This window comes from Callospermophilus lateralis, chromosome 14, assembly GCF_048772815.1.
Source record: "Callospermophilus lateralis isolate mCalLat2 chromosome 14, mCalLat2.hap1, whole genome shotgun sequence".
Classification (NCBI taxonomy): domain Eukaryota; kingdom Metazoa; phylum Chordata; class Mammalia; order Rodentia; family Sciuridae; genus Callospermophilus; species Callospermophilus lateralis.
The window spans coordinates 73607803-73633857 of record NC_135318.1 but is presented as its reverse complement, the minus strand read 5'-3'; the positions used below and the strand labels follow the sequence as shown (position 1 = coordinate 73633857).

At 47.3% G+C, this 26055-nt stretch overlaps 1 pseudogene; it reads right to left on the bottom strand.

Moving 5' to 3' along the window:
- The window catches only part of LOC143637855 (iroquois-class homeodomain protein IRX-6-like), a 127286-nt pseudogene extending 116305 nt beyond the window's left edge, over positions 1 to 10981 (bottom strand).
- Positions 10982 to 26055: the final 15074 nt, after the last annotated feature.

Genomic DNA, 26055 nt, shown 5'->3' with positions numbered 1-26055 from the left:
AGAGAGAGACACCCAGGGCCTCCTGTGCGGTAGGTTAAGTGCTCTATCAATGGGCTACATCCCCAGCTTCTTCAGCCTGGACTTTGGGGTCACATAGATCTGGATTTGTACCTCAACTCTGTTACTGTCTGGTTGTTGGATCTTGGAGAAGGAACTTCATTTCTTAAAGACCCTGCCCTCATTCACAGAGTGGAGAGTTGTTAGGAAGTTCTAGGAAGTGTCGGGTACTTAGAGCTTGGATACACATCACTATCCTTTTCTTCCACGCCCAAGGGACAGACACTGTGCTTGCCAGGCCAGGACAACGGCAAGGGACTGTGGATCCAGCAGGATTCCTGATTTAACCCGACTCTCTCACTCAGAGCAGTGGTCAGAGAGTCCGGGCCCTCTTCCTGTGGCCTGCTTCCTGACACCCTCTTCCATTTTAAGTTCTGTTTTAGAGTCTGGTGTGGACAGAACAAGAGCTTCCCCTTAAAATTCATCTGTTGAAGTCCTCAAGGCCAAATGTGACTGTATTTGGAGACAGGGCCTATCCTTGAGGAAATGATGAAGATTGCGATAGGTCCTAAGTGTGGGCCCAAGAAAAGCAAGAGGCAGAGTAATCCCCCCCCAACATACACCTCTGGCTTTTTTTCTTTTCTTTTTTATTTGTTCTAATTAGTTACACAGGAAATCATACATAAATGGAGTATAATTTCTCATTCTTCTGGTTGTACATGGTGCAGAGTTTCACCGGTTTTGTAATCATGTGCACAGAGAGTAATAATGTCCGGCTCATTCTACTATCCTTCCTACTTCCATACCCCCTCCTCTCCCTTCACTCCCCTCTGTCTAATCCAAAATACCTCTATTCTCCCCCATCCCCCCCATCCACCCTTATTGTGAGTTAGCATCCACATATCAGAGAAAATATTTGGCCTTTGGGGTTTTTTGGGGGGTTGGCTTATTTTGCTTAGCATGTTATTCTCCAGCTTTATCCATTTACCAGCAAATGCCATTATTTCATTCTTCTTGAAGGCTGACTAATATTCCAATGTGTATACATACCACATTTTCTTTATCCACTCATCTGTTGAAGGGCACCTAGGTTGGTTCCATACTTTAGTATTGTGAATTGAGCTGAGGCAGGGTAATCGTATGGGGTGTATTTATTGGGGACAGGATGACATTTTAATACATGCACACAGTGTGTGATGAACACACACAGGTTTTTGCATAACCATCACCTCATTTATTATTTCTTTATGTTGGGAACTTTCAAACTCCTCTCTACACTACTTTGAAAGACACAATTAGTTGTTGCCAACCAGTTATTCTACCATTCTATAGAATATTAGAAGTTATTCCTTCTATCTATCTGCACCCTTCTCATTAGCCAGCCTCTCTCCACGCCACCCGCCCCCCACATCCTTCCCAGGTTCTAATAACCAATATTCTACACTCTGCTCCCATGAGATCAGCTTTTTAACTTCCAGATAAAAGTGAGAACATGAATTATTTGTCTTCCGCTGGCCGTAACTTAATTTCTAGTGAAGAAAATTATGCTGATAGAGGGGCTCTTTTGCCATATTATTGGGAGATGCCCAATAATAGGTGTGAGCCATCCCCCCAAAACTCACGTATGGAACAACACAAGAATTTTCAGAGTTGAAATGATTAGATTATGAGAGGTAGAAACTGATAAGTGTATTAGTCCACTGTTCAGATTAACTGGGCAGTGATGGCAGACAGGTGGGGTGTGGCTACAGGACATAGGTCCCTAGGGTATGCCTCTGGGGTTTGTCTCTTGTATTTGGGGAGCAAACTTCTCTCTCTCTCTGCTTCCTCTTGCCATGTCTTGAGCTCCTTCCATCACCTTGCCATGAGGTTCTGCCTCACTGGACCCAGAACTATGGAGTCAGCTGATCATGGACGGAACCTCTGAAACCAGGAGCCCACATAAAATTTTCACTCTCTAATTGTTCATGTCAGGTCTTTTGGCCCCAGCAATGCAGAGGTGACTAAAATACCCTTAGCCTCCACTTCCTACTCTAATCCCAGAGTAAGAGGCAAAGCCAGTTCCATTGGGTGACAGGGCGAATCAGGGAGGGAAAAAGAAAGAACAAATCACCACAGAGTAAGACTCATTGATTCTGGAGACAAATTTCATAAATTACAGGGGGAAGAAATTTGTTTTGAAAAAGGAAGAACTTTCCAAAGCTCAGGCTGGAACTGGTTCTCTTAGGAAAAAGGGTGGAAGGACCCAACCCCACTGCCTCTTTGATTTGCTTAAGATTTGGACTTTCCTGGTGTTGGAGTTCCCCCAAATGTGAATAGATTCTGGACTTCGTGGCCATATTTGGGGACAGAATTCTTTTGCACACCACCCTACAGGAAGGACACTGCCAAGGAGCTTCCAATCCTGAGATCCTGAATTTAGGCAGCTGGGAGAGGCGCCTCCTCCTCCCTCTTTCAGTAAGAAGCCTCTGAGCTGCAGAATGGGGGGCCGGGGTTGAACCCGATGAACGTGAATCCAGATTAAATCTAGGCGGAAATGTTTGCACCTGTTACTGGGAAGCAATTTACTCTTGGCCAACAGCAGGTGTCCTTCGCCCTCCTGCTGAGCTTAGAGTCTCGCCACTGGGACCTCTGCAGCCACCTGGGCTGAAGTTCAAAACCCATCAGACCACCTGGGGTGCTTTTTAACCGGGCAGATCTCTCAGCCCACCTCCTAGGGTGATTCTTTAGCTATGGGCTGACTTTGATGATAGAGATCCAAGGGTTACATTTTGCCAAACACCCGGGGTATCTTAGATGTCATGTCCCAGGGAAGTGGCATAGTGGATCAGTAAGGGATGCTCTCAGCTAGAATGTGAGTGTGGTCCTGGAAGCACCAGGAGTCCTTTCCTGTTGGCCATTCCTAGGATTCCAGAGCAGGAATACATGCCCTTAAAAATAATAGAATGTATTGGCAGGAGAGGAGAGTGGTTAAAGAATTTGTGTTCCTCAGAGTTTGGCTTCATTATTTGGCTGCTGGATAAATGATAGGAAGCTGCTTAATCTCTCTGAGCCTGTCGGGTCATACCAGCAAGTATAAAATGATGTTTCTTCAAACTGTTGTGCTATATAAATGAGCCCAGGCATCGATAGGACATGGGCTAAAAAATAATTCACAGGGTGAAGCCAGACTCTCAGTGTGGTGGAATCTGGAGGCAGGGCCTTTGGGAAGTATTGGAAAATGACTCTGGGACGCTCCTGAGCAGGATTAGGGACCTTACCAAAGAGACCCCAAAGATCTCCCTCCCCTCTTCTACCCCGTGAATATGCAATGAGAAAGTGTTGCATAGAAACTAGAATAGGCCCTCAGCGGACCCTGAATCTGCTGGTGCTTTGATCTTGAACTTTCCAGCTTCCAGAACTGGGAGAAATAAATTGCTTTTGTCAATAAGCCACCGGGTCTCTGGCATTCTGTTACAGCAACCAAATGAACTGGATGCAACACACCCTTGAGTCTGGCACGTGATAAGAGCTCCGGGTTCTGATTATTATCGACAGTTAAAAGTGACCACAGAAATCTAGTGTGTCCAGTGCCCATGTAGTGACTTCTGGCACAAGAGGAATCAATGAAGGAAGAAGAGCCTGGGTAACTTCCCTGAGGAGTGTCCCCTCTCCCCTATGGGGAGAAGCCCCCTGGCATTGCCCAGGCATGGGAAAGGTGCCTTAGCCATGGAGGGATTTTGCAAATCTAAACCTCAAGCTCTACATTCTGCACGTACTGACACTTTTCAGAGCTCACAGTTGGTCCCTTTGTCCGTAGGTCCCAGCAGGCTCCCCCGAGGACAGCAGAGGAGCACCCTCCCTCCCCTTGCCCTGGTGTTTAATCAAAACTGGATTCAAAAACATGATTCTGGGAGATTATATTGGGAGATTTGCAGGAAGCTCTCAGTGGGGACAGAGATAGTGGCAACAGATTGTGGCTGGGGGTCTGAGGCTGGGATAATCACAGGCTCAGACATGCCATTCTCAGGCTCTTTGCCTGGACCCCTGGAGCTCACCCTCCATTCTGGAGGAGACTTGGAGCACGGGATGGAGACCTAGATTATCTCAGTATTGCCAAGCTGGAGAAGGAAGAGGAGAGGGGACTTGTCCAAGCTGCATAACAAGGTAGAAATGCAACGGAGAAGGTAAAGCAGATCTTGGGGACTCCAGATCGCCTGCTTCAGCCTTTCTCATACCCCACTGTCTCCAGCCAGTTAGGCCCAGGTCTTGGGAACAATTCTAGGCTGCTCTGGACTGGAAAAGAGAGGAGCAGTCTCTGAGTCAAGAGATGGTTCCTGGAGCCAGAGAAACAGCTCCCTGGGGGCCTGGGGGCCAAGGTAGGGCAGCCCAGAGGGACCTCCTGTCCAGGTTCACTGTGGGTGCATAAGGCAGAATGGCTACAGAAGAGGGAGGCAAGGTCCCCCCACCAACCGACCTCTGCATTCTAGCCCCTGCTAAGCCACAAGACCTTCAGTGTAGGCCACCCTCCTCCCCAATCTGTCCCATCCAGCTCTGACTCCACGTGATGCTAAGGGACTCTCTCCCCTCCACCAACCGCTAGCTGGCATATCCGGAGGGGTCTACCTGGCACCCCAGGAGGGGGTGGGGTCGAGAGCCCCTTGAAAGAAACCTCCAGTTAAAGCTCTTTATTACAAGCGTTAATCCCGAAAAGCCGACTGGAAATAATGTTTATCTTTTCGCAGTTTAATTTTCTGGACCCTAAGCCGCGGGTCAGTGAGGCGAATGGAGTGTCCCTGGGGAGGCTGGGGATGGGACCAGCTGTTGCCCAGGAGCAAAATAGAAGCAGGGAGGGGGATCTCCCGGAGGGTGGGCGAGCAGAAGTCCAAAAAGGTGCCCAGAGTAGAAAGCTAAGGTCTGTTTCCACCAGAGACATGCATGACCCCGAGCCGGTCACCTGCTCCCCATGGGGCCTCAGTTGCCTCATCTGAAAAAGAGGTTTGTGTTTTTGTGATTCCTTAAGGACCCTTCCCACTCTGAGGGGGTCTTTTCTATAGAGAGGAAGAAGGGGGGGCCAGGGAGGGTCTGGGGACGACTCAGGTCAGGCTGCCCTGTTTCCTGCTCCCAACCTCCCCCTCTGCAGCTCTAATGTGGCGATTCTTCTGGCTTCAGTGACCTCAGAGCTAATGTGGAAGAGTGTCACCTAGCCCAGGCAGGGGCCGGAGTGGGAGAGAAGGGTCCTGGAGGGATCCAGCCCAGCCCCTGGAGGCACACCCACTGCCTTGCCTCCAGCCCCTCCAGTCCACCACTCCCTGAGCTTCCCGCTGGGACGCTGCCCTGGTCCCTCCCCTGCCGCAGCAGTGCATCTTCTGGCCAGCTAATCCCACCCCTCTGGACCCCAGGTGTGAACTGGGGCAGCCTTATCCAGCCTGCACCACGCTCGTGGGCACCTTGGCATCTCTCACATTCAACTCCCCCCATGAATCTGCAACCCCAGGAGGAACCTGGGACAAATGCTGCTCCTAAATATCCTGACATTTACCTGCCCCCCTTGCCACCTCCCACACCCACCGACCAAGGTGGGCCTCAGCCTGGCTCAGCTGCTTGGTGGAAAAACTTTGGGTCTGCTACACCCCAGGCACCCTGGGTTCCATGGAGGGTGGCCTTGTCCATTTCGCCCCTTGCTGTCCTGTCCCCAGAGCTCCTGGCTGTGACCCACTTCTCCCTCCACCCTGACCTTTCTAGGCACCCCTGGAACAGATAGGCTGCACAGCTTAGGTTCAGCTTGATTATTTTTAAGGACACAAGGAGAGGGGAAGGGGAGAAGACTCAAGTGGTCCTTAGGGGCCAGCTCAGTCATAAAGCTACAAAGTGAGTGAGCAGGGTGAGGGGCAGGAGTGAGCAGGAGAATGCGTCCAGGCCCTGCATCCAGAGAAGAAAGGCAGACTCCCTGGCTTTCCTGGTCTTCCTCAAGGTGCCCTGACTCCTCCTCCTCCACTGGATCTGGGTAGGTGTAGATCTGTCCTGCCACTTCGTGCAATGTTGTCCTGGCTCTTCGTGCAAGGTTGGCTGCTACAGGAAGGTTTCTGTGTGTTTGTCTCTTAGGCAAAGTGAGTGCTCCTGGTCCCTGTCAAGGTCTGGCAGTTTCTTAGAGCAGAGGTGAGTTCAAAAAGTGGGCCCATGTCCAAGATTCTTCTGCAAATCACAGCCATTGCGCTAACGTGCTGAGAAAGAAAAGGTTGATTAAAACCCACAGACCACTTGGTGCTGATTCTTAGGAAATCCAAGGTCAGCTGTGTCTGGTCCAAAGAGAAGCACAAGTCTAGAGGCAATATGCTTGCCAGAGGTATTGCTTGGACTCTCCATGTATATATTCAAATAACAATGTAACCCAAGTTTCTAAACCAGTGGCTAATCTTGGGAGAAATTACTATGAAGAGCACACTCTGACAGTAATTGCTAAAAGTTGCCTAGTGCTGGGGAATGTCCCTTCGTGGGGTGAAATTCCCTTCCACCAGGTCCTTAGCACACAGAATAAACCAACTGGAAATGGGCAACACCAATTGGCAGTCTAACCCTGCTTGGAAATGAGACTTTGCAGGTGAGTCCTCTCCAGGGACAGCACCAATCTCAGTTACATGGAATGCAGGGGCATGTCTATATCCTTAGGGATTTTAGTGGCCACTGAGAGGGCTGCAGCTGTACTTAAGCAGTGACCTTAAACCTATAAAATGACTCTGGCTCACCTTTTCAGAAGTCTCAGAAATCTCTGGTGCCTGTCCAGCCCTGGGTACCAGCACAACAGGACACCAGCTGAAAACCCCTTGTGCTAGACAAGTGTGGCAAAGCACACCTAGTGCATTTGGAAGAACCCTGGACCCCTAAGGTGCATAGGTAACTTTTAATAGTCTGTTTTACCACCCAATGTTAAAATGGGCTGTGTTCTCTTTAAGCTGCTAGAGAGGCATTTTTAGAATCAACTCCTCAGGTAATCTGCTAGTCTACAGAGCAAAGGCAACAAAAGAGAACATGTTTCTCTTTTCCAATGGGTTTTTAGTGGCCAGGAGGATACAGTAATGCCCTTAAGTCTGAATCCTCCCAGGGTCTCTGGCACAGGGCAAACTGAGACCCTAGCACTTTGCTAAAGGGGACCAGAAACCCCTTGGCAAAGCAAGGTGAGAGACGGGTTTTCTGGACTATTTAGGAAGCTCAAACCTAGGGAGACGTCCCTAATGAGAACAGTTTTCTCTGGCGCAGCGTGGGCGCCTGAGTCCTGTTTTCTTCTCACTCAGACGGGAGCTTCTCTCTCTCCAATACGCCAGGTGCACCACTAGCCTGCGTATTGAAAAATTGGGACAGTTTGATAAAATTTACAAAAAGGAAATGGTGTGAGGTGCTGTATGTTCAGATTTTCGTTGCTCTAAGGGAAGATCCTAAATTATGCCAACAGTGTAAAGTAGACTTAGCTATGATATCTGCAATCAAGAGAAAAATTTGAGCCGATCAAAGTACATACCCTCTTCCCCCTTCAAGACCTAAGACAGATAAAAACTGACTCTACTGGAAAGTTAGGAGATATGCCAGATTGCCTGGGATTGGGTCTACCCAAAGGTGCTAATCCTATAAGTAAAGGGGAAACTGAGGATTTCTCAGCAGCTACCAGAGCCATCTTCGCTCTGGGGAATTTCCTCATTCTTTCCCTGCACTTCAAGGATTACTCCACCTGAATGCAGTAAAGTCAGTCACACTGAGACCCTTAATTTTACACCTATAGTTGCCCCTATGTGAAAACATCTGGTCCACTCATGGGGAAATCTATGGTGCCACTGATAGGAGTCATAATTAAATGGAAGTTCAAAACCTGGAGGGATATTTTCTTATCTAGTTGTCTGATTGTTTCTTGGGGATAATCTAGGCTAAATGTGTGTCTAAAAGATCATGTTTCATTGTAACATCTGGTATCCAAATGAGTTTGAAGCATTGCCCGCCCTAGGGAAACAATTCTTGCTCCAGGCTTGTCCCCACCCACCGCCCCTTGGAAGACTCGCCCTCCTTGAGAAGCCAAGGGAAAGCCACCACGAGTCTGGATCTCAATAGTAAAAAGAAGGCAAAGGACTCTTTTCATCCAACTTTAGCATCCACAGGTGGCTGCCATTACATTGTTTAATTCAGCGAATGTTTGCTGAGGGCCAACTATGTGCCAGGCTTCATCTAGGTGTTGGGTATTTAGGGGACACAGTGGTAAGACCTCTTCTGGTAGAGTTGGCTTTCTAGAGGGGTGTTGAGTGTGTGCATGTTCTTAGAGTGATAAATGGCCAAAGAAAGAAAGCAGGCTTGTGTGACAGAGCATAACTGGGAAGCTACACGGTGGCTTGGATGCGGAGGTAATGCTTTTGGGGGGCTTGACAGTTTCAAGTAGAGACTCAGCTGTTTCTGCAGGGAATTCCAGCAGGAGTGATGTGCATGGGCTAAGGCCCTGGGGTGAGTGCAGGGGATGAATGCCTTCAAAGAAAATCTGCCCCAAACTGCTGGATGGCTTGTGAAATCTACCAGGTGGCTGATGGGCATTTGGGTACCTTTGGGGTCACTGTTTAGGTAGCCCAGTGACTCCTCTGCTCTGGTCTCTGCCTTTCTTTCCTCCCTGCCTTTGTTCTTGGGCGCCCAAGTCATCTTGTTCTCCTTCTTGAGTCGCCAGCGTGCGTTGGCGAACCAGGTAGACACCTGGGTGAGGGTCATCTTGGTGATGATGGCCAGCATGATCTTCTCACCGGTGCTCGTTGAGCCAGGCCTTGAGCGTGCTGGTGGTCTCCCCCAGTGGCATTCTTTCTGCGTCCAGCACCCCCCAGCTCTACCCCACCGAACCTGCAGGGAGAGCCCAGCTCAATCTCTAGCCTGGTAACAAGGGGCTTTGGACAGGGGGCATTGGTCACCTGGAAGTATGATTCTGCCCCTCCCTTTCCCTTCTTCCTCCCACCCCACTTCCCTTTCTGGCAGGAGGGAGCCAGCCATTTGCCCACTCCTCACCGGTCATACTGGTACTGCCCCAGAGTCAGCTCATAGGGATAATAGGCTCCTGGATGGGCCAAGCTGGGGGTAAAATTCCCCGCAGCCTCCTTAAATTCATACTGTGGATTCTGGAAAGGAAAAGAGAATGGAGGACTCAGTGTGGGGAGGGGCAGGCAGCTGAGGTCAAGGACTCCCACCATGTGCATGGCTGTGCAACCTTGGACACAGTGTTTAACCACTCTGCCTCGGTTTCTCCCTGGTGAAACGGAAATGGTGATAACAGGAGAAGACCATGTTGGTAAATACTAGCCGCTGTTCTTACTGCCCTTACACACCAGTGGGGCTGCTTCCCAACTTTAGTCTTCTTCCAGAGCTATTCCTGACCCTCTGCACCTTTGTGACTTCAATCTCAACTTCCTCATCTGTGAGTGGGGAATATGGATGGTTTACCTACGTCACAGATATAATAGGACTACCAATGCTTTCTGAAGAGTATGTAAACCATCTGTAAATTCTGAAGTGCTCTGAAGGTATATTTTCCCCTTATACACAATCCTAACCATTTCCCTCCCTTAGGGCTCTGTGTCCCTCCTAGATTTTCCCTGGTGAGGTCACTCTGGATTTCACCTGTCTCTGCTGCACATGCCCCCAGGGCTGCATGTCCTAGCAAGGTAGTCCCAGTTCCCACTCGACTCACCAGTGCCCCATACAGTGGGGGTGGCTCCGGTCCATAGGGCAGGTAGCCAGGGTAGCTCTGGGCCGCAGCATAGGGAGCCCCGTAGATGCCCAAGGCAGCACTCAGCTCAGGCCGGGCACTGCCCAGCAGCCGGCTATCATAAGGTGTGCAGCAAAGAGCGGGTGCTGGGGTGGAGCTGGAGGCCACCTCTGAGACTGAACATGGAGCAGCTTCGCAGCAAGTGGCGCTGGAACTTGCAGACACCAGGAACTACAAGAATGAGAAAGAGGTCACTGGAGGTCAGAGACCCCCCAACTCCCTGAATCCAGAGGGAAGCAGGGAACTGCCAGGTCACTCCTTCCTTCCACTTTAACTAAATGCCCCGTACTGCTAGCTGCTGGGACAGGAATTTTCCCAGGGGCAACTCATTCAAACTCCTCTTATAGATGTCCCTATGCCATTACTATGGTTCCAGAGTCCCAGGGGACTGGGGAAATGTGAAGGTCAGAAACCGCATTTAGAGACCAAACCTCTGCTCTCACCCCCATCTCTGCAAAGATAGAGCTAGAAGTTAGCCTTAGAGACCATCTCAACCTATCACCCCCACTCCTGTTTTATAGATAGGGAATGGAGAACCAAAGAGAGTAATAGACTTGTCCAAGATCACACAGCAGGTCAAAGGTCAAGCTGGTACCAAATCTCAGGAAAGTATTCCAGGCACTCTGGGGAGAAACTGAGTAACAGTGTTGGGATTTTCCCATGAGACTCTTGTTGCTGCGCAACATGCCCTCTCCTCCCCTACCACATTTGGTCTGGAAAATTGAGCGATCCAGAGGCAGAAAACTTGGATCAGCCCAAGGAAAGAGCAGGATAAGAATAGAGGTCAACAAATGAGCAACAATATGGCCAGATGGGCAGTGCTCTATACTGGAAGACCTCTTCCCCCCCTCTCCCCGCAACGTCCTCTGGCCACCTCACACATCTGTAAAGAAAGGAGGCCTGACTGGGAGATCTCTGAGATCCCACCCACCTCACTGAGCGCGTGGTCTGGGGTGCCCACGTTTCCATGGCCACAGGGTTTTCCAGCATGCACTTGGGAATGGAACATTCTCAGTCAGGGACTGGGGTTTTTGAGGAAGCTGTGATACACTACCCGGGCCTTGCTCCCTCAGTCTTCCCCCGGGACATGGAGAGGAGAGAGCTCAGGGGTAGGCGCGCACCAGGCGGTCACCCCCTCCATCCAGGCTGCCCCCCATTCCCCATGAAGGCACTTCTTACCCGGGAAGCGCCGCCTTATGGGTGTCCGCAGTGCGGGAAGGACATAGTGGCTGTCCCTGTCCTGTCTCCCTCTTCCCTTAGGAGTTCCCTTCTCAGCCCCACGGTTCGGTGCCCCTAGCCTTGTGGCCACTGGTTTCCTTACACCGCTGCGAGTGCCCAGCGCCGGTTCCTTCGCCCGCTTGGAGCGACTGGAGGCAGAGCCGAGGGCAGCCCAGCTGCCCAGCCCTGCGCTCCGGAAGGCGCCCCTCCAGCCCATAGGGTCCAGAGGACAGAAGGGCCCATGGATGGGCAGGGGAGGGAAGAAGGCGCAGGTTCCCAAGGGCGCTCGGTGGCGAGGTCCGGCGCGGCGCCGGGCTGTGAGGCTCCCGAGGTGTCCCAGTCCTGGGTGGCCAGAGGCTCAATGTGATGTCACGGTAATCCCGGGCTGCTAGACCGGACCCCGGGCCCCGGGGCCCCGGGCCACCACGCGTACTAAGTGCAGCCAGCCTGTGCGCGCGCGCGCGCGCGCGCGCGCACGCACTCTCACCCACGCTCACTCTTGCTCCGGGAGATTTGTGCAGTCTGCGAGAAACTCAAAGACCCTGACCCTCTCTGCTCTGCGCTAGATCCTACCCCTTTTTGCCGCAAGCTCAGGCGCGCGCACACACACAGAGAATCTCCCAAATTACCCGGGAGAAGTAGGAGAAACGCCTCCCTCTGCACCGCGCAGGCCACGGGCGCAACGCGCACACCTCCTCCCCTGCGGCCAGGAGGAGGCGAGAGGCAACCGGGGCGGCGAGGGAGGAGAGAATACAAAAGAAGAGACTAGAGAAAAGTGGGGGAGAGAGGCAAGAGGGAGGAGGAGGAGGGGAGAGAAGAGGGATGAGGAGTCTGAGTGAACAGAGGCGCGCGGGGAGGGGGAGGGAGCTGGAGTGGGTGAAGGCTGGGCAGAGGCTGAGCACCGGCAGGTGGAGGAGAGCCCAGGCTCAAGGGAGAAGCCCCCAGCCCGGCTCCTCCGCCTCTCCGCTGCAGGAAAGTTTGTTGCACCACCAGCCCGGTGCTCGTGGAAGCGGATCCGGGCAGCGTTAGTGGACCCCACGGGACCCTCCATCCTTGTCCTGGGGAATCCGGCTCCCTCCTCAGTCTCCCCAGGACTCTGGCTAATTCCGCCTTGCCAGAGCCCTGACCCTGGGGCTTCTTTGCCGCCGCTTGACCCTCGAATACGCCGAATAGGGCCCTCTCCAGGACAAAGTTTTGGTCCCTGTCGGTTTCCGCCTGGAAAAGCGCCAAGTCTGACCCTTGGCAACTGCAGACTGGGGCCCGTGGCGCTAGGCAAATCCTCCTCGGACAGAGAGGCTTGGTTGCCTGGCACACTCCGCCCGCTGGGTCCGCGGGGGATCCGGGAAGCACGAGGAAGGCGTCGGGGCTGGGCTGCAGCCGCTGAGCTCCGCTGGGGGTGGCGCTGGCGAGCCGCAGTGGAGAGCTCCTGGCGGGAGGCCTATTCCCTGCGCTCCGCCCGGACGCTGGGCTGGGCCAGAGGCTTAACCCGGGCTCCCAGGGGTCCTCGTCAAAGGACACTGAGGGGCCTGGTGGAGGTGGGTGTGCGCTGGTGCCGGGAAGGGGGCTTCGTCCGCCAGGGCTGGCCCCGGCACAGGGGGCGGCCAATTTCAATCATCGGTTTGCACTTCTGATGTCTCAGACCCCAGACTCCGAGACGCCTTTCAGAGGGCTCTAACCCATGGCATCTAGGGGCGACAAGGGACCGCCAATCTGGCCAGGGAAGGCCTTAGGCATAGTGGGGTCAGGTGGAGTTTGCAAGCCCAGAAACCTCAGAAAGCTTTCCCTTTCTCTCCAGAGGGTCACCGCGCCCTTTCCACTTTACACAATGCTCTCCCTCTCTGCAGCTCCCCCGAGGAGTCCTGGGGGGTGGTTCAAGGGCTCAGTTTTATTTTCTAATTGAAACCCAAGACCGTGTGGCCCAGAGGATAGGAGCCTAGCTGGGTTCCGGCCAGGTGGAGGAAGCCCAGTAGCAGTCAGGTCTGGGTCCCTGGCCGGGAAATCTGTCACCGCTAACTTGCCTTTGGCACCTTGCAGAGGGGACTGGTAGGCCCCAGGGCCGGTGACCTCCTTAGAATGACAGCTTTGGCTACACAGCTCCACTCTTTTCTTCCCCAGATTCTGCAGAACTCTCAAGAAGCTTAAAGAACCCACAGACCGCAGACGACTCTAAGAGATTATTAGCACGAGAACAAGCACCATTCTAAATACTGACAATCCCAGTCTTGACTGCGGAATGTTGTTACCTTGGAGTAACCTTGCTTTCAACCCCGGGAAACTCCTAGTTAGAAAAAGAATTATAGTCATGGGTAGACTGACTTAGCGATAAAAATCACAGTAATAAATAGATCCCTTGATTTTTCAAAATGCACTTTGGAGTCACCCACCCACACATTGCAGTTTGGATACATCTAAACATTTTCTTTTTTCTTTTTCTTTAAAGTAAGCATTAAAGAGTATTCATTAAATTAGTCTCTTGGGGGAAGATTACTACTAATTAATTAATTGCAAACATTTCCAGAGGGAAGGTATGTCAATTGGAAAGTAATAAAATTAGATAGTCGAAATACTTACTCAGCAACTTTTATTGCCCATTCGTTCTTAAGCAGATTTTTTTTTTATTTTTAATGACAGGAAAATGGGGATGGTGGGGGAGAAAAAGCATTAGCCCTGTCCCTTGGCAATATGGTTGCAAAGCAGAGACTACCATATAGGATTTATTGATTTTCAGCTGATTTATAAGACCTCTGTGGTATCAATGCTGTGTGCAAGACTCCCCTTGTGTGCAAGGCTTATCCCTTGTCTTTGCTTTAGGATTAGAGAAAGACAAGAAGATTTTTTTTTTTGAAGAAAAGAAGACAAAAAACTGTGGCAAAATAAATTGGGAGTACAACTATGAGGAGACGTCAGCATTTTTTTTTTCTTCTGTGGAAATGGAAAAAAGAAGAGCATGTTTTATGTGAAGGTACCTCATCTATTGTCTTCAAAGTTGCTTTATGATTTTGGTGTCTTCTATCATAATGTCTCCCAAGGAGAAAGCCCTGCCCCGTCCCCCGCCCCCATGTTTCTGCCTTTGGGGAGACCCGGATTTAATATGTCCTTCCCAGGCAGAGGCTTCACGCACAGTAAAGCTCCCTTGTATTGATGACATTTGATTGTTACCATCTTGAGTATTTAGTGGGATTTCCTAAAAAATGGTTATTATAAGATGTGCCTAGAATTCCTGTTATTTTGGGACCTGCATAACAAAAGCCAAGCCAGTAGGTTAAGCCAACATCAACCTGTGAGTGGCAGAAACCTCAGGTGTAAAGGTGTCTGATTCAGGAACAGTGCTGTGGAATTGATTTTTCCTCGGTCTCCCTGTCTCTTCCCAGGCCCTTACCTCTGTAGCCCCGTGCTCCGGGCTTCTCTCTCATGGTGGATTTTCATTGCTTTGTTCGGGTGCTGATTAATTTAGTTTACGGGAAAATCCCCAATTGTATAGGTGTGCACACAGAATTTTACTGAAGCAAGTAATTAAACCCATCAAATACAGACACACACACACACCCCCAGTTCTATTCAAGGGAGTCATCCCACTGAACGTATTTTGAACAAATGATATAGATTCTTTTGTTGTTTTGTGCAACATGTCTGATAGGTTCTCTAGCTGCTCATTAAAACTAATAGGAAACAAAGCAAACAAAGGCCTACCTGGACCACAGAGAGTACTGATCCACATTGTTTATTTGAAGTTCATATTGCTTTGTGGTAAATGCACTGAAGTTCCTGAGCAGCAGAGTTAAGGATGTGTGTTTGATAATGAGTTTGAAGGCAGGTACTTCCAAAAAAAAAGGAAAAATACATCACATTGCATTTTTGGTGGGGGGGGGGGTTTAAAAATGTTCACGATTTCCAAATGATTTCCAAAGACAACAGATTTTACAGAAGGGAAAATAGCAAACTGGAAATGTCTCGAATCACAGCTGAAATGAGTGAGTAGACGGGCATAATAACATAGTTGAAAATGTGCTAAGTTATATTTTTTAAGTAGGAAATTTTTTTAACCGACTGTTTTTGAACTGGGAAGAATGAATTTTCCTCAAATCTATGCATGAATGAACAAGTGCATCTGGACAGATGCATCCATAATTTATACTGATCAGTCACCGCAGGTCTCCCCAAGTAAAGCCAAAATGAACACTAATTGTTTTGACGGAAGTGGTGTGCGAGGCATCTGATTGTGAGAGGTAGCAGTCCCTGCCTTGCCTGAGTACAGATTGTCAGCAGCTACTCTGGCATCAGGAGGGGAAAATAAAAAGGCAATAATTCCCAGATGAGGGTGTTGATGTTGCTTGTCAGCAAGGTGGCAAATAGCAAGAAAGAATTAACTTCTTTGAGATAAAGTCTACAATGAGGCTGTATGCAGAGAACCAGGCTTGTCAGAGTTGCACCTGAGCTCAGAGTGAAAAATGAATAGCTTGTTCAAAATGGCAAAATTCCATTGCATTGTATCAAGTCTGGGTAGCTTTCCTAAACTTCTGGGCTTTATCTGATTAAAGGTTCAGGATAAGAATATTGGGGAGGTGAGAAGCAAGACCAGGACCATCATGGAGCCAAGCAGCAGATGACAGAGAAAGGACCAGATTCCAGATCTCCTGGTTGGGGGGGTGTCTTTCTTCAAGACCATATTTCAAGCACATACCCAGCCAGCCACAGCCAGGAGGTGTGGCGAGCTCCGAGGGAATGGTGTGAATTCACGTTTAGTGCCTCCTGAAGACACTGGGTCGTTTAGCAGAGAAAATATCTGAAGAGATGCAGTTGTGAGGAAATGAGTGCAGAGTCCCTTCTGCATGCTTTCCTATCAATCTGTATTATGAAAGAGTTTATGTAATAATTTGGGGGGTTTAAGAAATTTGATGTCGATCATTCATTCAAATGGCACACAGCAAGCAGATCCAGGTGTGACTGGTAAGTCTATCAAAAATAAAAACAGCAACCCTCCCCACAAAATAAAGAAATAAATAAATAAAAACAAGAAAAAAACCTCTTTGAAAAAAAAAATCCAGCTGAGCTATTGGCTGTATAGCTACACAGACTTAAAAAAAATGTAATAGGTTTTGGTTACTGATTATTTTCAGGAAAAACTCTTTTTAAAAACCTTTTGTTTTTCTTATCTTTCTTTCTTTCTTTGCATCAGTGTGTATGGCAGGGTGTTGCTGCCTGAAATTCTCAATTTCAGAGCAGTTTTTCTGTGTAGCAATTCTGGATTAGTTTTATCTTGGGAATGACAGCATCTTATTAATGATAAGCTCAAGGCATCTGATGTGTTTTCAAGGAATTTGAGGCTCTAAAGTAAACAACAGATGTATAGATTTGAAAACCAGGGAACCGGTTTGGAAGCCAAAGTTGTTGAGAAAGAAATATTTATAAGTAATAAAAACCTTAACGGGGTAGTATGTAGGGACTCATGGAGAGAAGATGCCCACATTCTTCTTCCCCTTGGTGACAGGGCCTGGGATCTTGAATGTACACTCAGGGAGCAGAATCATGGCTCAGACAAATGAGAAAGAGAAACACAGCACTGTGAGCTCCAACTAAGTAGGGATGAGGTGTTTTGCATATAAACCTCTCCCTGAAGCTAACAAGCAGTTTAAAAGATTCACGTCTTTTTTTTATTTTTTTATTTTTACTTTTTGGTACTAAGAATTGAACTCAGGGGCACTTGACCACTGAACCCCATCCCCAGCCCTATTTTGTTTTTTATTTAGAGACAGGGTCTCACTGAGTTGCTCAGTGCCTCGCTGTTGCTGAGTCTGGCTTTGAACTTGAAATCCTCCTGCCTCAGCCTCCTGAGCTGCTTGGATTTCAGGCATGTGCCACCGTGCCCAGCTGCCTTATCATTCTTCAGCCTAAATCGTTTCACTGCATAGACACAAAAACTGCAATTAAACCATGAGCAGCTTCATACTGTACACATTGCCATCCTATCAGTGGCATGCACCCAGTATTCGCTTTTGCTCTTAAAGCTGAGCATTAGAATTGGCTGGGAGTCTTCTCCTCTGTGCCACCTGGGGCCCACTACTTTGGGGAAGCTGGAACCATTTGTGGTGTCACATGTTGGCCAAGGTGAATTTATGACAAATCTTCAAAAATCAATAAAAATATGGGGAGTATATCATTTTGAGAGAGAGAAAGAGAGAGGGGCAGAGAGAGAGAGAGAGACAGAGACAGAGACACGAGACATGGCCATTAAGGGCATAGCTATTCTAATACCTACAAGTCCGCTTGGGTCTGCAATTAAAAAATTCTGATAATAAATCTTCTCCCAGTCTCTTTTAATGCTTTTAACTTTCCTGAAGGTTCAAATTGGTATCCAAAAAATGTGCCAGGACTTTCACAAGGTATTTTATAGACTCATAAATAAATACAGCAATTAATCTATGCTATATTTCTTTCATATTTGATGATGATTTATTATGGCATTCACCCATTCGGTGCACAAAAACTCTAATGCACTTAAAATCAGATTTCAAACCAAACATTTTATGGGAACATATAGTATTGATCATCCATTTAAAGATCTCATGAAGATGATTCATAACCTGCCGTAAAGAAAAGATCTCAAGAGGATCTCGCAAATGAGTGGGTGGCGAGAGAGTCTATTCATAAAACTCGAGCTAGCGGATCAGCTTCTCTTGTTTTCTTCATCTATCTTGGAGCTCGTCAGCACTGATGACTTTTGCATGCCGCTGTTTTATAAGAAAAATCCCTTTCCATGACATTTTTCATCGTGACAGAGGTCACGAGATTTCACAGCGAATATTTTCTGCTGCCATTTTTCTACTGACATTCTGACTGCAAACAGAGTTTCAGGGGTGATAGAAGTTTCTGTGGCTTCAGAGTCAAAGCTCTGGGATGGGGCCATCATGCTCGGTGCGGATTCTATGCAATCTTACACCCCTGACGGTCCTGGGCTGGGGTAAATGCTTGAATGGCTTTTTGCATCTCTTGTCCAAGTCAGTTTTAAGAACCGAAAAAAAAAAAAAAAACCCAGGGTTCTGGCCTTTCTCTGCTTAGAGCACGTAGTCTGGCTGAGAAGAAAGACGCTTGTCCTTCATTCAACAGATACAGGAAGTGTCTACTGAATGCCAAGCTTGGTTCTAGGAGGCAAGGATACATCTCTGGACAAAATTGGATGATTGCTCTCTAAAATTTAGAGTGCATTCTAACAAATTAAATACTTTCAAATCACTCTGGAATCACTTGTGTAGCTCCCTAGTAATTTGAAAAAGAGGCCTGATGTTTACCGAATACTCAAAAAGTTTCTAAGTATGAGATGATGCAATTTTATAAAACCTTTCATTCATTCCTTCCCAAAGCATTTAGCAAGCATTTATTATCAAAGGGCACTGAGCAGAAGGCTGGAGGTTTCTGTTTGTCCCAATAAAAATCTCTGCCCCCAAAGATCTTACAATTTAGCTCTATTATCTACTTGAAAAGTAGATATCATTTGTTTCTTTTTATGGAAGTTGGAGCTTAAGAGAGATCTACTCGCCTGATGTAACAGACCTCGTATTGACAATCTAGGGTCTGAGCTCAAACAGTAAGCTCCAAAGTCTTGGGAAATCACAGATTTCAGATTAAATATTTAATCGCTGAGATGATTAGTTTTGAGAAATAAGGAACTCGCCTAATAGATAGTTGATGCATGGTGCTGTGTTCCTTGTATTTTACGGGGTTGGCTTCCCCTAATCTTTTATGTCTACACAATACCAAATATTTATACAAAAGGGGGAAGCCACATAGTGACATGTTGGTCTCCTTGACCCTGGCACCTTTGGATGCTCAGCTGATGTTTTGCATATCTGCCTTCAACTATGACCAGTGCTGTCATGTAATGTTCAAATGACAAACGCATCTCTCATACATACTGGTTGATGGGGGTGGAGAAGGATATAGAGCCAGGCTGTACTCTCACTAACTTCAAATCCACTCACATGATTAGCCACATATCCAACGCTTTCATAACCTACTCTCTTGGACCATCCCTGTCACTCTGGGGATCAAATAGGGCAAGATTCTCAACCTCTTTTCACAGACGAGCAACAGACGTGCAGAAGGGTCAAGCCACTGGCTCGGGTCGTGTGTGACTGATTGGCACTGGAGACAGCCCAGGAGGCTTTGGGTGTCTGAATTCCTGCCTGGTCCTCGTAGGCTTTAGTACCTTTTGAAAAAAACAAAAAGTAAGGGGCTTAAGAAAGATTTGACCTTGTAGTTATGAACAGGATTTAGGTGATAGCCCCAGTGCTCTTCCCATCTCTGGGAAAGGGGCACCTTGCTTTTTGGATTTGTCCTGTGTGAAGATCTCCATGAGTCCCTGCTTTCTTGTGGTTTGGGTTTGCTTCACCTGGAGTTCCAGAGAGAGAGAGAGAGAGAGAAAGAGAGAGAGAGAGAGAGAGAGTCAGTAGTGCTCACACAGCATGTGGACACTGCACTAAGGACCAGGGATTCCATTAACAGAGTGAACTCACACACAGGGTCTCCTTGCCTGCATTATTGAGCCCTGCCACCTCGAACCAGGGGTCTCGCAGAGAGGGTGTTTGTTTGCTCCAGGCACCTACTGTTGTGAATCTGCAGAGATGGAGGCTTTGGGGAAATGCCTATCTCATGGTCGGGAGAACATGGAGTTGATAAAGATAGCTTGAAATACAAGAGCTGGATTAGACTGTCAGTGTCGTCCAGAGAACATAAACCATTTCCTGTGTCGCTCTTAGGTTTGAAGGCAGGGGCCAAGCAGAGGGGAAACCTGCAATGATAATTATGACATGTAAATTTGTACACACAGAGAGGGGAGCCTGAGAGTAGATGTGAACCACGAAAACTTCTTTCACATTATAAACACCACCGTGATATGGAGAAGTGTGTGGGGATTAGGGCATCTTTTGGTGTTGGGACTAATTTATGACTCTAGATGATGCAGTTAAAGGAGACAGGGAAAACGGATACTTGGCTGTTTTTCTGTAACAGTTAAATGTGAGCAATGGGAGGGTCCTGCCCTTGGCTCTACACATGGGATGGTGGGGATTAAGGGGGCCAGGGGTTGAAGGCAGCGGAGAACTGGTTTGAAAGATGGAATCTACCTTGGCTTTGCCAATGACTGCCTGGGAAGCTTTGGACAATGCTCCTTCCATCAGGGACCCTCAGTTTGCCCATCTGCCAAATGGAGGCATTGAGATCAATGACCTACAAAGACCTTTTAGGTTTCTAGGTGTACGGATGACAGATTGCAGGTGTTATTCCAGTACTCTCAAACCCTTCAGCTACTGTTAGGGTTTTTTTTTTTTTTGGTGGGGGAAGGATGATACTGAGGATTGACCCGAGGGGCGCTCTACCACTGAGCCACACCCCCAGCCCTTTTTGTTATTTTGAGATAGGGTCTCACTAAGTTGCTTAGGGGCTCACTGAATTGCAGAGGCTGGCCTCTCACTTGCAATCCTCCTGCCTCAGCCTGCTGAGTGGCTGGGATTACCAAGGTGCACCACCACGCCTGGCCTTCTGTTTCCTTTCTGGAAAATTCCTTTTTTTTTTTAAACCATTAATGGTGGATTAGATTTTTTTCCTTTAAAAAAAAAAAAAAAACAGATACTCAGCCGTACCCTCTGAGATTCTGAGCAAGACTGGAGTGGGTTCAGACATCTCTTTTGAGAAAAAAAAATCTCTTGAGCATGCACTTGGTAGAAATCCAAACTACCTGCAGGAGATGTCCTGTGTCCTTGCTGAGAATAGCTAACATTGCCTGGAGTGGCCACTCAGGGCTCTGGAGGCCCCTCCTGGCTCTCTAGCTCTCGGGGCTAGGCCGGGAGCATGCTGTCTGACCCTATTCTGGCCAATGAGACTCAGGGGAAATCTATCAGGGGGATTCAGGGAAAGGATGTGACTTCACAGTACGAGAGGATAGAGGCGTGGTGCCACCGCTCCCTCCCTTCTTCAGAACTTGGACGTGCCCGAATCGGCCGTGCTCATCCATTGGTCCACCTGTTCTTTCACCAAAGATTCACTGTGCTCTTACTGTGTCCTGGGCAGGGTCTCAGGAAATGGCCATAAAGAAAGCAAAGTCCCCCTCCTCACTGAACTGGCATTGCACAGAAAAAGAGGGAGAAGAGGCAGGTACCCAGGTGAACCACGAAGGGTGGGTTAAACACATTCCACGGAGAAAAGAGCTAGGCAGAGAAAGGGAGTCGCTGGGCGCAGGACCAAGATCATGGCCTAGAGGCAGCCCTGGTGTCCGCGAGCCAAGGAGCCGCTGCTCCTGGACTCCTAGCTGTGTAGACTAGGGCACTGGTTTTATTTAAGTCTCTGTTAATTTGGTTTTCTATTACTTACAGCTGAGTGAGTGCCTGAGACAGGGTGGAGGGGGTGCAAAGAGACAAATAAGTCATCTGATTATTTCATCCTCACTCCCCGAGGCATGGAGGCTTAACAGTTTCTTGGCTGCTTTCCAGAAATTTCCTATGTTAATACAAGCCTTAATAATATAAGCTATATATACAAGTGCGCTCTCTCTCTCTCTCACACACACACACACACACACACACACACACACACCATGTTTGGGATCCCGGGTGTGGGTACTCATTACACAATAGCATGATGTAGAGGTGCCTGACCACTGACTAGCTATGTTATCTTCAACAAGTTGCTTGCCCTCTATTTTTCAATTTCTCCATCAGAAACATAGAAATAAGAAGCCTACCACACAGGTTTCTTCTGACAATTTACTGAGTTATCGTGTGAAGGATACAGCACTGTCCCCAGTCCGTTGTAGTGACTCACAAAGCTTCATTATTGTGTGTGATAAAGAGGATCACACAATTGTTTCTTTTTTTACTGAAGAATCTACTTGTACAGCTTTCTAACATTCTCATAGATAACTCTCTTTTGACACCCAATATGGAGCTTTTTGTCTCTTAAAGTTCAAAGGACATTTTGTGTTTGTGTGTGTGTGTGTGTGTGTGTGTGTGTGTGTGTGTGGTGCTGGAGATTGAACCCAGGGCCTTGTGCATGCAAGGCAAGCACTCTGACAACTAGGCTATATCCCCAGCCCCTTGATAGATGTTCTTGATGGAAGACCATGTTCAAAAGGATTTATGCACACACAGAAGCTGGCCAAAGAAAAAGGAAGAATCTGCTGAGGCGTACCTTCTTTTCTTCTTTACTCTCCTTTACAGTTGACACTTCCTGGTCTCCCACTCTATCTCACCTTTCCCTTTAGTTATGTGCAAGGTCATGTATGCTCACAGGGTGGCATTTAATAACTGATTCTTCCCAGACTCTCTCTTTCCCCACCTCCTACCAGGAGGTCACATCTCCTGTTTTGTTTATTTATTCTTAGTGGGTACTGGGGTTTGAACTCAGGGACACTCGACCACTGAGCCACATCCCCAGCCCTATTATTATTATTATTATTATTATTATTATTATTTTGTATTTTATTTGGAGACAGGATCTCACTGAGTTGCTTAGCACCTCACTTTTGCTGAGGCTGGCTTTGAACTCGTGATCCTCCTGCCTCAGCCTCCTGAGCAGCTGGGATTACAGATGTGCACCACCGTACCTGGCCATCTCCTGTTTTAGGATAGGCTAAAACAAAAACACAAACACAAAAACCCAGAGGTCCTTTCTGTACAGAGGTATATGGTGGCTAATTTGGCAGCATTAATTCTATGAAGAGGGAGGCATTTAAGGAACAAGTGGTCCAATGAGAGACAAAGACACTCAATCATCACCATAATACAACACATTAAGTGGAATGAAGGGAGAAACATAAAGGGCAAAGGGTGTAACTAATCCTGACAAATTCAGCCTCACAGATGTGTGCAGAGGATCCAGAGGTGGTATGGCTACCCTGAACTAGCTGGGTTTCTAATCAGAGGAGAGGGGCATCCCAGGAGGAGAGAAAAACTATACATACAAAGCCTCAGAGTGAGACCAAGGTATTAGGTGCAGAGGGATGGACATCTGGAGCCTGAGAAGGTATCTGGGGAGAGTGAGACAGGTTCTGGGGCAGTCCCCAAGGAGCTGAAGAGCAACAGCTCACCCAGAGCCCCGTGCATCACCATGCAGACAGACAGACAGACACGGTGCCTTGCAGAATTATGACTCCTGCCCAGGCACACACTCTTGGCTTCTGACTTGTCTGTCCTGTGACCCAGCTTCCCTGGGGACTCCACAAGAAAGTAGGTGCAGCTGCAAAGTTTGGGGAAAGAATAATACAGAAAACAGGTCACGGGCAGGGGGGAGATAAAAACAACACATCTTTGTGTTGATGGAGCTGAGTTGGCAGAGACCCTTGTCAGGTTCTTTGGTTGCAGATCCAGTGGTTGCTGGCTCACTTCAGTGACATGAAATGGCCAGATGAAAGGACAGTGTGTTGGAAGGCAAGTTAGACATCCTGCCTTGGAAGCCAGATCCAGAGGTCTCAGCAAGAGGCCCTTTCTTACCAGGGGTCTGCCATTAAGACTTGGCCTCCCATAACTTTATTCCTTTTAATAAATGTCATATTTCAGAGAGAGTCTAATTGATCCAATTTTGGGTCCAGTGTCTTTGTGTCTGAACCCATCAGGTGGGACTATAAAAGGGTGGAGGTGGTGGTACAAATGTGGGCACTGAAGGTTGGGGGACCTGCTAGGAGCTCAGCAGAACCCTCCCCCAATCCAAAATGGCCGTTGGCGATTTGTCAACCCTTGAAAAAGAGTAAATAAGGACCATCTCCAAGAATAAAACGTAGACAGTCTCCCATTCCAAGCATGGAGTGGGGGCAGTTAGAGCGACCCTTGCTGGATGCAGGCCCTAGGAAATCTGGACTTCATAATTTACGAAGGCATGGGGAGCCAACAAATCCATTCAGCACACATGAAATATTTCAAGTGAGGCACCAGGGAACTGGAGCAGGTCTTAGAGAAGATGGATTTACATCTGGGCATAAAATCCCAACTCCAGTAACCTCTGCACTTAGGTCTAGATTTTGTCTGGATCTTAAAGCTTTTATAAGTGTTTAAGAGCATGAACTCTTCAAGGGTTGAAATTTCTCTTGCCTACTCCCTCTAGGAATTGGGCTGCCAGGACAAAGAAGGGGGGTGGCTCCCACCTTTTATTCTCTTGGCATGATAAATTTTTGCCTTGGGTACGTTTCATCTCTGCTTATAGATAATCTTGGCCTCATGGGCTCTTGAGTGATCTACTTAACCTTGCTGAATCCCAGTTTCCTCACTTGTGAAATGAAGGTGTTCCTACCAACCTCATAGGACTTTCACGAGCACTAAATTCATAACAAATGGGAATTTTGTAAAATAAAGAATGAACCAATACAACTATTTTGGAATTGTGGAGTTTGGTCAATGCACATGTCTTGTAAGATCTGAGAACAGGTTCAAGACAAAGCATGTGATAATCATCCTTGCGTTGACTTGGTGGAACCACTAGTTCTCTGAGCCATTACATGGAGGACAATTGCCTTGAAGGTAGACCTGCAGCAAAGATAAGCCATGGAGATTTGGGAGATATTTGTTCTTGCAGCAAGTCCTAGCCCATTCTAATACACAATTATATTTGCTTCCTTACCTATGTGATCTTAGGTAAGTAGTTTAATTGCTCTGGGGCTTATTTTGCTCACTAGTAAAATAGGACAAATAGTGACATTAACTCTTCAGGTTGTTAATGAGATGATGCATGTAAAATGCTGAGCAAAGGGTTTGGCATATAGAATATACTTGATAGATGGTGCAGCAACAATAGTTATCATGGTAGTCATGTGATGGTGATGATGATCATAATGATGAGATGATTCAGAAGCTGGGTGTGGTCATTGATTCAAACCCTTCTATTTTAAGTAGACGAAGCCAGGTGCTCTCCAACTGTGGGCAGTGAGTGAGGACTTTCCTGACACATGTTGGTACTTTTTTTTTTAAATATCACATGGTACCAATTAATTGCTGATATCTGTGGCTGTTTACACAAATTTCTGGTCTATATTTAAAAAGATTCATACAATAAATTAGTCTTATTTAGAAAACTATTCACCAGAAAGTTCAGCCTGCAAACTGTACTTCTATTTTTAGTGCTATTAATAACTATTTTTTAAATGCATTTAATGAGAATGTGACGTCATCATGATACTGAGCCCTGCCGCTTTACGGACCCCTGGGAACTAATCTGAGACCTCAGGGAACTCACAATCTAGTTGACATTCATAAAAACAACTTTGGGATAGTGTATGTCTCTCTGTCCACTCCCACCTTGACTTACACCAGACTATCTCCATATGGTTCCCTGGGAAAAAAATTTGAGCTTTGTGGTCAGGGGGATTTGAGTCTGAACTCTAGTCTTGTCGCATTCTAGCTGAGTCTTTGGATAACACTGCTGACCTCTGTTAGCCTTAGGTTTTGCACTTTTAAAAGGGGAATGATGGTGGAGTGTGGTGGACATTATTATCCAAAGAACATGTATAAAGACACGAATTGGTGTGAATATACTTTGTATACAACCAGAGATATGAAAAATTGGTCTCTATTTGTGTAATAAGAATTGTAATGCATTCCGCTGTCATAAATAAATTTAAAAATTAATAAAAAAGGGGAAGTAATAATTGTTATCATGTTATGAGAATTAATTGCAACCTAATTAACATATCTTGAACAAATTCAGCATTTAATAGGAGCTCAATAAATAAAAAATATATTTTTTTTTCAATGTTGCATTGTTCATGATGCTTGGCTCATGGAAAGCATTCCATCTATATTTATTAAATGGAAGGAAGAGAAAAGTATATCCACCAGAAAGTGGTTTTGAGGGTATTTGAAATATTTGTATATTTTATACTCGCTTTAGGTTTAGGAAGAAAAGTTCTTTTGATTGATGTATTTTAAATCAAATAAAATATGAGCCTCTGTCATAGAATTCTGCTACCCCACTATTTTAATTCTGAACAAGTGGTTATCCTTGCTTGAGTGGGACCTTTTCTTTTTCATTTTACTTATATACTATTTTATGATTTTCATTCCTGTGGGTGATGAAGTGTGGGACGCAGCTTTGTGGATGTGTTT